The 12829-nt window shown below is 41.1% G+C and overlaps 1 protein-coding gene and 1 long non-coding RNA gene across 2 annotated transcripts in view; both read left to right on the top strand.

Moving 5' to 3' along the window:
• Nucleotides 1–1179, top strand: part of LOC147001150 (uncharacterized) — an 83400-nt gene extending 82221 nt beyond the window's left edge. Inside the window, exon 7 of the mRNA XM_085830230.1 lies at nucleotides 1134–1179. The gene's annotated coding sequence lies outside the window, so the exon portion shown is untranslated. The remainder of the gene's footprint in view (nucleotides 1–1133) is intronic.
• A 3405-nt stretch (nucleotides 1180–4584) lies between these two features.
• LOC115030301 (uncharacterized) lies at nucleotides 4585–9660 on the top strand. The gene is made up of 3 exons (XR_003835888.2): nucleotides 4585–4717; nucleotides 6948–7048; nucleotides 9496–9660. It is a non-coding gene; the product is annotated as an uncharacterized LOC115030301 (long non-coding RNA).
• The last annotated feature ends 3169 nt before the right edge of the window (nucleotides 9661–12829 follow it).

The raw sequence follows: 12829 nt of genomic DNA, 5'->3' as shown, positions 1-12829 counted from the left end.
CTCCTTTTCTGAGGGAAGGTCAGCATTCCACAGGTTGCTTCTGATGGTCTCTTGAGAGAATGCATGGTTGATCTGATAAAGATGGTGTCTGTTATTGGTCAGAGGGCTGTGATCTACAACAATGTTCACCTGCTAAAGGCCCTCTGGCCAGCATTCCAGTACCATGATTCCTGCTATTCAGCTTAGTCCTTGGGATCCAGCCCTCTGGGTTAGGGTCAGAGATCAGCTCCATTCACAGTAGCAGCAACAGGTGTGGGACTGAAGGACCCAGGTCTATCTTCTGAAGGCTCCTTTCTACTTCTCATGCCAACTGTTCTTCATCTTTGAGTCCAGCATTTTGGTAAAAACTGAAGACAGAGTTTTGGACACCAGTGTTTTAGCACCAAAAATTTTTCATAGCCACTAATCCCATCTTTTTTTTTCTTTCTGAGAACTTGTGTTTCAGACATGGAAAACTTACCATTACTCTATACAAGAACTGATCCTTCTAAGCAGATGTTTAAACTGAAGGAATAATCATCAGGCAGCATAGTATAATTATTTTATATATGCTAAACTCTATTCAAAAGATAGCTATGAAATTATAAGATTGAAAGCAATCCCAACTACCAAGTACTTTTGAAAGCATAATAAATTTGAATGGTAGCAAACCCCTTAGACATGAACACCATAGACCACACTAAAGCATCCATAACAGTAGAGAGCCTAAGGTATCAAGTTTCATGTAAAATAGATCCCTAATGACTAGGGAGTGTTTCCCAGGGGAATCCTGGTATGTAATGTAGATACAAACTTTATAATATATTTGTTTGTTTATAATAATAGGTTCTCAATATAACTATGGCTGACCTCCAACTTGCTGCAAGGAGGAAAATGGCCTTGAACTTTGACCTTGCCTCCACTCTCCAAGGGCTGGCATGACAGGCCTGTACCATCCCCACACCCACATTGTGCAGTGCTGGGACTTGAAGCCAGGACTGAGTGAGCACTCTACCAACTGAGCTCTAACCCCAGTCAGTCAGACATGCATTTGTTCGCTGAACAGATCTCGAAAGAGTTAAGAGCCTGGATACCAAGCACCCCCTCCACCATGAGCTTTACTGTTCTGACCACACTTCCTTTTACATCCACAGCCTGCTCCAGCTCCAGAGACACAGGCTCTGTGATAAGCAGAGCTATACTAACTGACATGCTATAAAACTCCAAAGAATTAGGAAAAGGCCACAGTCTGCCTTTCTCTTCACTGCCAAAGAATGTGCTTCACGTTTTATTGCCTAGGAAGATAAAATCGAACACAGAGTCTGATCTGGAGGTTGTTCTGCTAATTTGAAGCCCTCCTACCTTATGTGTGCTTGGATGGCATAGGGCCCCTTCTTAGCCTCTTAAATTTTGGATCACTGGATCAGAGGCTATGACTTTTCAAAGGTTAGTGCCAAAGGAGGGGGGGGGCTTGCATAACTCAGTCCTTCCACCCTTCTGTTTTCAACACCTCCTGATGTTTGCATCCTTCCAGGATGATAGAGCTTGAGAACCAGAGCTCCATGCAATCACTTGCTCTGTGATCTCATCCTCTTCTCTGCATCTCCAAATTCTGTCAGTGCCAAGAAGCTGCCTCACATGTTGCCAGTCTGGAAGGTTCTTCTGGAGCCAGGGAGATGACTCAATGATCAATGAGAGATGACTCAGCAATTAAGATCTACTGCCCATTCAGAACATCTGGGTTCAGTTCCCAGCATTCCCAACTGGGGATGGCAACCAGCGGATCACAGTGTGGCTTCTATGGGAAAGTGCACTCATGAAAGTACCTGCGGGTGAGCACACACACACATAATCAAAAAACTAAAAAAAAAATGAAAGTGCATAGTGGCATAAAATTTAATTCCAGTACTTTGGGAGACAGAAGGAGGCAGAGTTCTGTGAGTTCGAGGCCAACCTAGTCTATATAGTGAGTTCCAGGGTAGGACCTTCTATTGCAGGTCATTGGTATTTCCTGGCATGCCTCAGTTCTTAAAGGGAGAGGACCCAGACTGAAACCCTACATTATGTCCTAAACTAAGCACACTTATTTAGCTTTGTAAGTAGCACAGTGGCGATTATAATAGATGCACTAAAAAGGCTTTGTGAGAATAAACTGTGCAGAGTCATTGCTAGGCACAAAAGCGATGCTTGGACCAGTAACATGGCTCAGTAGGTAACAGTGCCTGCAGGCAAGTCTGATATCTTGAGTTCATTCCCTGGAACCCACAGTAGAAGGAGAAAACTTACTCTTGAAAATGGTTGGTCCTAAGATGGGCCTGGAGAGATGGCTCAGTGGTTAAGAGCAGAGACTACTCTTCCAGAGGTCCTGAGATCGCTTCCTAGCAACCACATGGTGGCTCACAACCATCTGTAATTGGATCTGATGCCCTCTTCTGGTGTGTCTGAAGACAGAAAGAGTGTACATATAAAAAATAAATAGATAAAATTTAAAAATAAGAAAATTTTTTTAAAAAGAAAAGAAAATGGTCCCCTGATTTTTGCGTGCATACTGTGGTATGTGTGTGATACAAACAGATTAATAATGATAAAAGTGATAAAATAATATTTTTATTTTTTATTTATTTATTTATTTATTTATTTATTTTTAGGTTTTTCAAGACAGGGTTTCTCTGTGGAGCCCCGGCTATCCTGGAACTCACTTTGTAGACCAGGCTGGCCTCGAACTCAGAAATCTGCTTGCCTCTGCCTCCCGAGTGCTGGATTAAAGGCGTGCAACACCACGCCTGGCTAAAATAATAATTGTTAAAGTGTTAAATAAAATAAAACTATTAGAAATGTGGTCCTTCATGAACATGTTGAGTGGATGAATGAGGAAATGAATGAAAGAATGAGTGAATCTAAGTTTCCAAGGATTCATATATAGAAATGAGCTTACCATTTCAGCAAAGATGTTAGGTGCATTCCAAGTTCGAGTCCCAACCTGCTTCTTCCTAAACTGATTAATCTCAACTAAAGACTGACAGGATTTAGTCACAAATTCAGTCAAGCTTCTCACCCAAACACCCCTTCTGGTTTTCAAACCTCTCAAGTTTTACTATGTCTAGTCCATGGGGAGCTGTTTTCATCATGGAGAAGTTACCTATTTCTCTTCTTTCCAATGTCACCCATAGGCCATGGAGCCCAGTAAATCTGCAGGTCAATCTTGCCAACTGTGAAGGACAAAAGGACCCTTCCTCCCCATAGTTCCATGTCACACAGTCTGCATGGCCTTCTGCCCTGCTTCACTGAAGCCTACTGTGAGTTTACACCTCCCATGTAGGTCTGTGTTCAAGAGACTTCTATTCCAAATCATGCAATATTGGGAGAATGCTCAAAACCCCACTCCTTGGGCGAAGGAACAGCTCAATGGCAGAGTGCTTGTCTGGCAAGCTTAAGACACTGGGTTTGACTCCCCGGGACAACAACAGCAACAGCCAAACCTAACCAAATCAATAAAAATGAGCCCTCTTTCTCTTTCCTCTAGAAGCCTGTTTGTGGAATATTAGCAACACACAGGGTCCACCTATCCCTTACAAGATTTTTGGGTCTTAGATGGACAGGATCCTCCAGTAGAGAAACACAGTGAAATAAGGCATTTTCTATGATTCAAAGGAGGACCTTTCTGTACTCTCACCACACACACACACACACACACACACACACACACACACACACACACAAACACACCAGTATAAATGTATCCATTCAAAGGATACAATTAAATCAAGTGCTCGGTTTTAAGGACATAAAGTTGAAAGGATTATATACCTGATCTGCTGCAAACTCATCTAGTGACAAAGACAGTCCTGTAAGTGGAGAGTGCTGTGTGTCACTCACTTTTACATCACTGTGACAAAATGAAGGAATCAATTTAGGAGGAAAGAGTTAGTTTTTGGCTCATAGTTTCAGTCCATGGTTGCTTGGCCCTGTAGCTTTGGGCATCAGGCAACTTAGTGCATCATGGTAGCAGCATGTATCAGGTTTACCATGGCAGAGAAGCAGGGAGGGGAAGGGGAGCAAGGTCCCAACAGAGCCTCAAAGGCATGCTCCCAATGATCTAACTTTCTTCCTCAGGCCACACCTAGAGGAGCAATTCTTCAAAACTTGGGTCTTTGGCAGACATTTCACATCTAAACTACCACATGCTATAACAGAACAAGGTCCCATGGGAAGTGTTGAAGATATGCTCAACATGGCAAGGGAAGAAGGGAAGGAGTGCTCTTGAATTTTAAAGCTTGCAAGCTGAGTTTTTGACTGTGGGAATGAATTCATCATGTAGACTGAAATGGAAGTCAGCCCCAGTGAATAAAAGGTTGGTTGGCTTCTGTTAAGTACAGAAGATCATGTGGTAATCTGGGTTTAAGGCATTCTTTTTTGGTTTTTGTTTTCTCAAGACAGAGTCTCACTATGTAGCCCTGGCTGACCTGGAACTCACTATGGAGATCAGGCTGGACTCAAACTCACAGAGATCTACCTGCCTCTGCCTCTCAAGTGCTGGGATTCAAGGCATGTACCACTATGCCTGGATTTCAAAATGTTCTTTCATTTCCAATCAGGGAGATACTTTGAAAATGCAAATCTTTTTGAAGTGGTTTGGTGACTTTCCATGAGCAGACAACCTGAGTTTGATCCTGTGACCTAAATCATGGGAAGATAGAACAACCAATTTCTGCAAGTTGCCCTCTGACCTCATGCTAGGGTAAGTGCACACTCCCTTATATGTATGCTCCAGCCCCCCAACTCCCAAACACTAATTGTGTAATGATAAATAAAGCAGGATCTGGGGCTGGAGAGATGGCTCAGTAGTTAAGAGCAATGACTGCTCTTCCAGGGGTCCTGAGTTCAATTTCCAGCAACCACATGGTGGCTCACAACCATCAGTAATGGGTTCTGATGCCCTCTCGTAGTGTGTCTGAAGACAGCTACAGTGTACTCATATACATACAATAAATAGATACACCTTAAAAAGAAATAAAGCAGGAACTGAATGAGGAAATGCCTGAGTCAATAGAATCTGGTTCAATCTCTGGGTACAAGCAAGGTTGGAGGAGAAGTGAGGCAGCACAGTCAGGCATTCTGGGCCATGAAGGATCTCTTACAGCATATTGAAGAATTTAGGGTTTATTTCTAGACTGTAGGGAGACCCTGGAAGGTTTTGAGCTGCTTAAAACTACATTTGTTTTTTAGAAGGGTCACTATGGGAAAGAGTCTGGCACCCAGTAAACAGGGTGATTGGAAAGTTGGTTAACCCAGAGATGGGAAGATTTATTATAAAATAACACTTGCAGATGAGGAGAGACCTAAATGGATAATGGTCACAGTGGGAAATGAGGACTCAGGACCACAGTGCCCGTGGATAATAAACTGAAATATCCAATCCAATGACACGTGGATTCGTTACCAACTGATTGTCATTAGTTGAAGAGGAAGAGCCCGGAAAGTGGTGCTGAAGCTTCTGCTTAGATAACTAGAGGGAGAAGAACAAAGACAGTGAACAGTGGGCAAGAGAAGCGTCCACTCCCTGTGGGTTGGCAGCCACTGGGACCTTTATGAAAGTGAGCATGTTTTACTGCACCAAGTAGTTAATCTGACAAGGGACCCGTTGAAGTCAGGGGTACCATTACTGTGCTGAAACAGCATGACCAAAGCAACTTGGGGGAGAAAAGGGCTTATTTGGCTTAGGCTTCCACCTCACGGTTCATCATCAAAGGCAGTCAGAACAGGAACTTGAGCAGGGCAGAAACCTAGAGGCAGGAGCTGATGCAGAGGTCATGAAGGAGAGAGTGCTAGTTATTGGTTTGCTCCTCCTGGCTTGCTCAGCCGGCTTTCTTATAGAACCCAGGACTGCCAGCCCAGAGATGACAGCACCCACAATTGGCTGGGCCTTCCCCCACCTAATTATGAAATTGCCTTAATTTCTTCATTAAGAAAATGCCTTACAGCTGGATCTTATGGAAGCATTTTCTAAATTTAGATTTCTCTTCTCAGATGGCTCTAGCTCGTGCTAAGTTGACATAAAACTATCCAGGACAGGATCTGTAGGGTCTTTTTCTCAGTTGAGATCAGAATTCAGATGAGTGAGAAGCCTGCTTATATGTGTGATGATTCCCCTGAGACATGAAGGATGGAGGTTACTCCTGGCTTGCCATCAGTGCTCTTCCTGGTTCACAGTAGTGAGCAGCATCTTCCAGGGATGCTGCTTGTTCCTAAAAGCTTCAGGCTGGATTACTGTGTCATCTTTTTTGAAACAAGGAACAAAGACCACATTGATCAGTTGGCAACCCTACTGTCAAATCCCTTGGTCTTGGCCTTGCTGGGCTCCCATCTTCAGCTAATTACTCAGAGGGACCCAGAGAAACTGCCTAACCAGACATTTCTACAGGTCTGGCCCATGCAGGGACCTTCTTTGCCACACTCAGGGGTTCTACCCATGGGAGGGTTCAGGGCATGACTGAGGGAAGGCTGGGAGCCCCTATGAAACTTTGACCAGGATAGGAGCTAGCTGCTTCTGCGTTGACTTCTTGGCACTATTAAGTGGGACTCACCAAAATGCAATGCAGAGTGAGCCAGGGAGATCAGCATTGGCTGTGAAGCCCAAGATGAGTGGGAGAGGTCAGGAGAGAGAGAGAGGATTAAGGATACAAACAGAACTGGAATGTAACCCTGTTTTTAAAGCACTAACAGGAAAGGGAAAGTTTGGGGGCAAAGTGCCTGGCTCCCCACTGCTGTCTGGGGGGATTATGCCCAACCCTCAGGCTGCTAGAGTTAGTTTTCCAAGCAAATCAAAAAAACTCAGGAAAACTTTCTATAAGCTTTTTGCAAAGAAAGCCTCCCACAGGGCTTCAGACACTAGGAATTCCACTGCACTTAGAAAACAGTCTGTAGGGAGTAGGTTGCCTCTGTGATTTGGGCATTGCTTCCACTTACAGGTAGCTCAGAATCCTACAAGCAAATCCCTCTGCCTCAAACACATTCCAGGAGAACAAAGGAGTGATCCAAGCATGGATATTAAACACTTTCAGCTCCACTGGTAATACTTTTGGTCTTAAATTTTTTTTCTCATTATATTTGTGTGAGCATGCGCTAATGTGGAAATCAGAGGGCACTCTGCAGGACTTGGTTCTTGTCTATCATGTTGGTTTTGAGAACTGACTTAGGTCATCAGGCTTTGTGGCATGTGTTTTTCCCTACTGTTTGGCCATGTTTATTCTTGAGTCATTATTTTGTAGATGGATCCTCAGAGGTTTGTTGGATTGTGGGCTCTGGAATGAGCTCACTGCTCACTTACCTCCAAGAATGACACCATGCCTGCCTACACTCATAAAGAAATTCCCAACACTCTGGCTTTGAGCTTCTCCACCTAACTGCCACATAAAGCTTCAGAATTTTGTTTGATGGAAAATCCTGGAAATCCTATTAAGCATACAAGCTACCTGAGCTCCTCTCCTGAAGACTAATTTTAAAGGTCTAAGTAAGGCCTCCCAGAATCTAGATTTGGAAAATGAGGTCAGGGCAAGTGTACTTACTGGGCAAGCACACATGTGGAGAGGAATTTTAATTCAGGAGCATGTCAGCTCTGGCATGGGATCACATCCAAAATATGATCATGGCTTGGACCATGGTCATTGCAACCCTAGCCCCAGTAGGTGAGAAAAGATGCTGAGGACTGTACCTATGGCAACCCAAGAGTGGAGAGTCCTAGGCTGGCCATGAGAAAAGACACAGCATTCTGAGCAGGTCGTGAGGGGAGATTTTGCTGGACTATTCTGTTTTGGAGTTTATAGCCCATCCTTGGATAATACTTCTGAAATAACTTGTGGCTGCTGTTGATGGAATGAATCCCGAGGTGAGCACCCACATGGCAGTTCACAGCTGTCTCTAACTCTAGCTCGAGGAGATCGGACATCCTAACACAGACATTCATTCAGGTGAAATACCAGTGCTCTACTATGAAAACGAATATTTTCTTTAAAAAAAAAATATTGTGGAAAAATGAAGAAAAAAGATAGACATGAGCTCTCAACTGCTGGTCATGGTGTTGGAGTTTTCTCAGCAGTAGGAAGTAACTAATATGACTGCTGTCCTTATGAAAGGACAAATGTGGAATGCTTGCCCAGTTCCAACTAGGCTGTCCTCTCATTCTGTGGTCTAACAATTCCCATACTCCCTTACCAGAACTTCCCTTACATTAGTTCTATCTTCATCTACGTATCCAGCTAATCTTATCTTCTAGTATCTGTCTCTATTAACTACAGATCTCCTGTATGTCAATCAATCTCTGTGATATCTTCTTCTATGATCTAGACCTGTCATCTATTTCATCGGCATTTTGGTTTTGTTTTATTTTTAGGTTTTCAAGACAAGCTATCTCTGAATAGCCCTACCTATCCTAGCACTCACTATTTAGATGAGGCTGGTTTTGAACTCACAAACATGGTATTGACTCTGGCCCCTGAGTACTGTGATTAAAGAATCAGGCTATCATGCTCAGCTATTTCATTTCTGTATTGTCTTTATTGTCTATCTTGCTGTCTCTTCTCTTTTATTATCTCTTCATCTACGGTAATGTACCTTATTTTTCCCTATTATCTATAGATAGTATAGTATCTATCATCCATCTCTCTTCTATTGTCTTTTACCTATCACCTATATTATATCATTATTTTCTAGCATCTTGTCTATCTATCTATCTATCTATAATTTATATATCGGTCTATCTATCTGGTCATCTGTCTTCTATTATCCACCACTATCATCTATAATCTATATTTGTCAACCATTATCTACTTTCCTATTTTGTGGTATTAGGGATGAAACTATGGTTTCCTGGGTAAATTGATTTATTTATTCATCTATCTCTTTTTGTATATAAACTTGACACAAGCTCGAAGAGTGAACCATAATTTTTAAGAAATGCCTCCACAAAACTGACCTGTAGGCAAATTTGTAGGGCATTTTCTTCATTAGTGACTATTAAGATTAGGCCCTACTTCTTTGTGCACCTCTGGGTGTTGGAGACCATACCATGAGAAAGCGAGTTTGTCACTGTCTCCCACCCTGACAAGCCAAATGGCCTTGTTCTAAGGAGCTGGTTGTCACTCCCTTCTCTCTGTTCCCTTCCTGGCACCTGAGGTTGTAAAAGATAAATTACAGTCTCCTCTTCTCTATCTCTTCTTGACTCTCATGACATCCAAGGATATGAGTTTTGCACTGAGCCCGGCCTGACACCCAAGGCTGTTAAGGAGGATCTATGTTCTGGAGATAAGATGCAGAGTGCCCATCGCCTGGCTCCTGACTTTGGCCCTTGTGTCCCCTGATGCCCACTTCTTTGTTCTTTGTTAATTCCCCCTCAACCCCTTCCTATTCCCCTCGACATATGCTTTAAAACCCGGCATTTTATCCTCATAAACTGAGACCTCGGTAGGACCGTCTACTTGGTCTCCAGCTCCTTTTACTCTTCCTCCCATTTTCTCCCAGGTTTGCAGTCCCCCTCTCACCCAGGAATAACTGAGTCCAGAGGGATGAGATAAGTGGTGACTGACGTGAAGGAGAGGTCCGGATCCTATTTCCCAGAGAAGTTCATTTCGACACCAAGAAAATAGAAGTAGTGAACGACCGCTTGTGCCACTCACAGGAGTAAGAAGTCCTTGGTGAGTTGAATCATCTCCACTTCAGGAAATGGGAAATAAGATATCTAAAGAGGCAGCCTTTATATGTGGCTTAAAGATAGCTCTCAGGGAAAGAGGAGTTAGAGTTAAAAAGAAAGATTTGATAAACTTATTTATTTTCATAGACCAGGCATGTCCATAGTTTATTATAGATAGAGCAGAGATACACTGTAAAAAATGGCGAAAGGTAGGTAGAGATTTAAAGGATAAATTAGCTAATGAGGGTCCTGATACGGTCCCTGCAACCTTCTTTTCTTGTTGAAGAGTAACTATCAGAAGCTGCCAATGTGTTTCCTCTCCCTTCTCTGGCAGAATTCCCATGAGAAGGAGATAAAGAATTAGAGTCTGAACATGAGAGAGAAAATAAGGTTCAGAAAAGCAGTTTGGGACCTTTTAGCAAAAAAGAGGGAAAAGGAAAATAAGCTATTTCAGAGCTCTCCTAGGGACAGAAGGAAAACGGGAGACGTCCTGCTTCCTCTCTGGCTCCTATGGAGTTATTCTTAGTTCTGGTTAGGATATCTGGGTCCCTTTGAGAAATTAAGTTCTATTCCCTCTCTGTCTATTGTCTGTCCTTGGTGTACCATTTGTCCATATGTCTGTCTATTTATGTTTGTTTTTGTTTTGTTGTTTGAATGATTGTTGTTTTGTGTTTCATGTTGAAAATATAAATGGTTAAAACTTTATCTGCTGGCTGTCCATCCTTTGATTTAGTTTAACTTGTTTAAAAATCAGTCTCAATTTGCACAGCAGAAACTGATAAGTTACACTGCACTGTGGCTGGGAGTCAAGTAGAGGTGGAAAAGCCCTGCTGGGAGCCGATTGCAAATGGACCTCTTAAAGGGGCAGGCAGCCTTTTGCTTGTAACAGAAAGTTAGCTTAAAATTGGTAACTCAGGGTTGGAGTCATTCTAAACAAGATGCAGCATGAACAAACCAAGGAAAACAGGTCTTTAAAGATACTTCCAAATAGGGATAATCTTTAGGTCAGAACTCTGGCAGAGTGCTCTGATTGAGAAAAGCGTTTGGGTTGAAGCTGAGCTCGGAGGGGAGCAGCCTCATCAAGGCCTATGTGGCACTTCTTTTGTTTTGCAAACTGTGACTAGGGAAACCTGGGACTTCAGCTTCCCCCCCCCTTCCTTTTAGCTAAAAGAGCCTTGTTGCAGACCTAGCCAGATGTTCTAAATAAAGTTTAAATTCAAAGTTTATAAAAGCTCAATCAGGCTGTGGAATTTATCAAGACATTGAGATTTGACTTGCCTACTTTATATAAAATTAAAGTGTACAGAGTTTGCTTATATGTATACGTATATTATTTCCTAAGTGAAAAGTATTTTAGTTACTAATGCTTTTAAGGGGAAGTTAACTTTAAATCCTTGCTCTCACACATGAGCTTTTAAGTTCTAGGGGGTAGTTGTAACTCCAGATAAGATTCAGAGGCGATATCTTTTAATACTTAGGGTTTTTAGCTATATTAGAAAATCATGGTCCAGAAAAGCTAAGAAGAAAAAATTGTTTTGCTTCAAAATTTTATTTTCAAAGCTTCCAGGAGATGTTAATTGGCTAAGACCTCACTTTGAGGCCTTAATGCAACTTAAACCTTTGTTAGGTGTTATCTGGTGACATTCAAAATTACTGCTGAGAAACAAGAAGGTTTCATAGAAAGCAGAAGAAACTTCTGTGATCAATTTTTATCAATTATAATCAATGGTAATTAAATATTACCTGCTCATTTTATTTATGTGCCCACAACCAATCTTTGGCAAGAGAAAACATTGTTGTAAAATCATCCTTCTTCATCTCAATGTAAAGTTTTAACAACCTATATAGTCATGGTGGTGCTAATAAAGAATTGTAAGATAAATTCATATATTTTTGAAAAACAATAACAAAAATTGTGTCTTAAGAACCTAAGTGTCTGTTCCTTGTTCCAAATAGCCAATAATTTGGTTTTGACAGAACATTGATGTTTGATCTATTGCATACCATCATATTAAAATAAATTGATAATCATTATCCTAAGATAGTTAAAAATTGTTTTTATGCATGCTTCTGTATCTTCTATAAATTCATGCATGCATGCATGCATGCATCCCATTGACTGTGTTTAAAAACAGCCCTTCTATGGGAGAAAAGTATATGTGAATTGGATATACACTTATTCTTTTGAGTTTCCTCCTGTTTCAGCAGAGATGATTAAATTGTGTGCTATAGATGGTGTTTTAAAATGTTGAACAATCAAACTTTAAGTTGTATGTTAATAGTCAATATTATATCTCAGAACTTACAATTGCTTAAAATTGTTCATCCCTCAGACACTATTAATTCTCAAGCTTGCAATTGCTTATGAAACTTATGAGAAAAAAATACTGTTCCTTTAAGAAGACTGTGTTGGTCAGTTAAGAAATTGTCCTGGTTTGCCTGGAAAAGACCCCCCAGGATTTGCTTTTGTGTTATAGAGGTTTACATAAAGCTTTAACTGATAAAGATTACAGATAGCTCCTGAAAGGATACAAACTCAGGATCCTTATAATTATTTGGGTTTTAGACTTAATGATCAAGTTGTTTTTCCCTAGAAGATAGTTATTTGCAGAGACAACTTATGGACTTTCTCTTATTTCTGATTAATAAATAAATAAATTATATACATGTGAATATAATAACTTTTCAAGCATTCTAGTTACAATCTCTCTTCAAGAGAAACAATTGAAAGTGTAATTAGTCACTGCCCATGTTATATTAAAACTGACTATAAGTCAAGTGTTTGAGATGTTTTGTCAACAATTTAATAATTCTCAAAGACAAGGAAGGTATTGTGGAACTTTAAAAACTATCTTCTAAAAAAAAGGGGGAGAAATTATACCCCCGTGCACATTATTTAAATCATACTTTTATTTTTAAGAATTTTGAAATTTGGATGTCTAAGAACTTAATAAATGCCTCATAGTTTCCTAAAACTGGACATAATTATGTCTAGGAGAGATGAAAAGGATCCACTTATTGACACATGGCATGATCCTGAATAGAAAGTTAATATGGGGAAAAGGGGGCGGTGTTTCTGTTTTTTTTTCCACAGAATGCTACAGAAGCATGCTAGCTTCCAGAATGATTCGTGTGACAGACTGACCTGTGAGTTCATGAGTGCCC

The sequence above is a fragment of the Mus caroli genome, unplaced genomic scaffold, assembly GCF_978045245.1.
Source record: "Mus caroli unplaced genomic scaffold, Mus_caroli_1 scaffold_14, whole genome shotgun sequence".
NCBI lineage: Eukaryota > Metazoa > Chordata > Mammalia > Rodentia > Muridae > Mus > Mus caroli.
The sequence above is the reverse complement of the archived record's forward strand: the minus strand, read 5'-3'. Positions and strand labels throughout refer to the sequence as shown.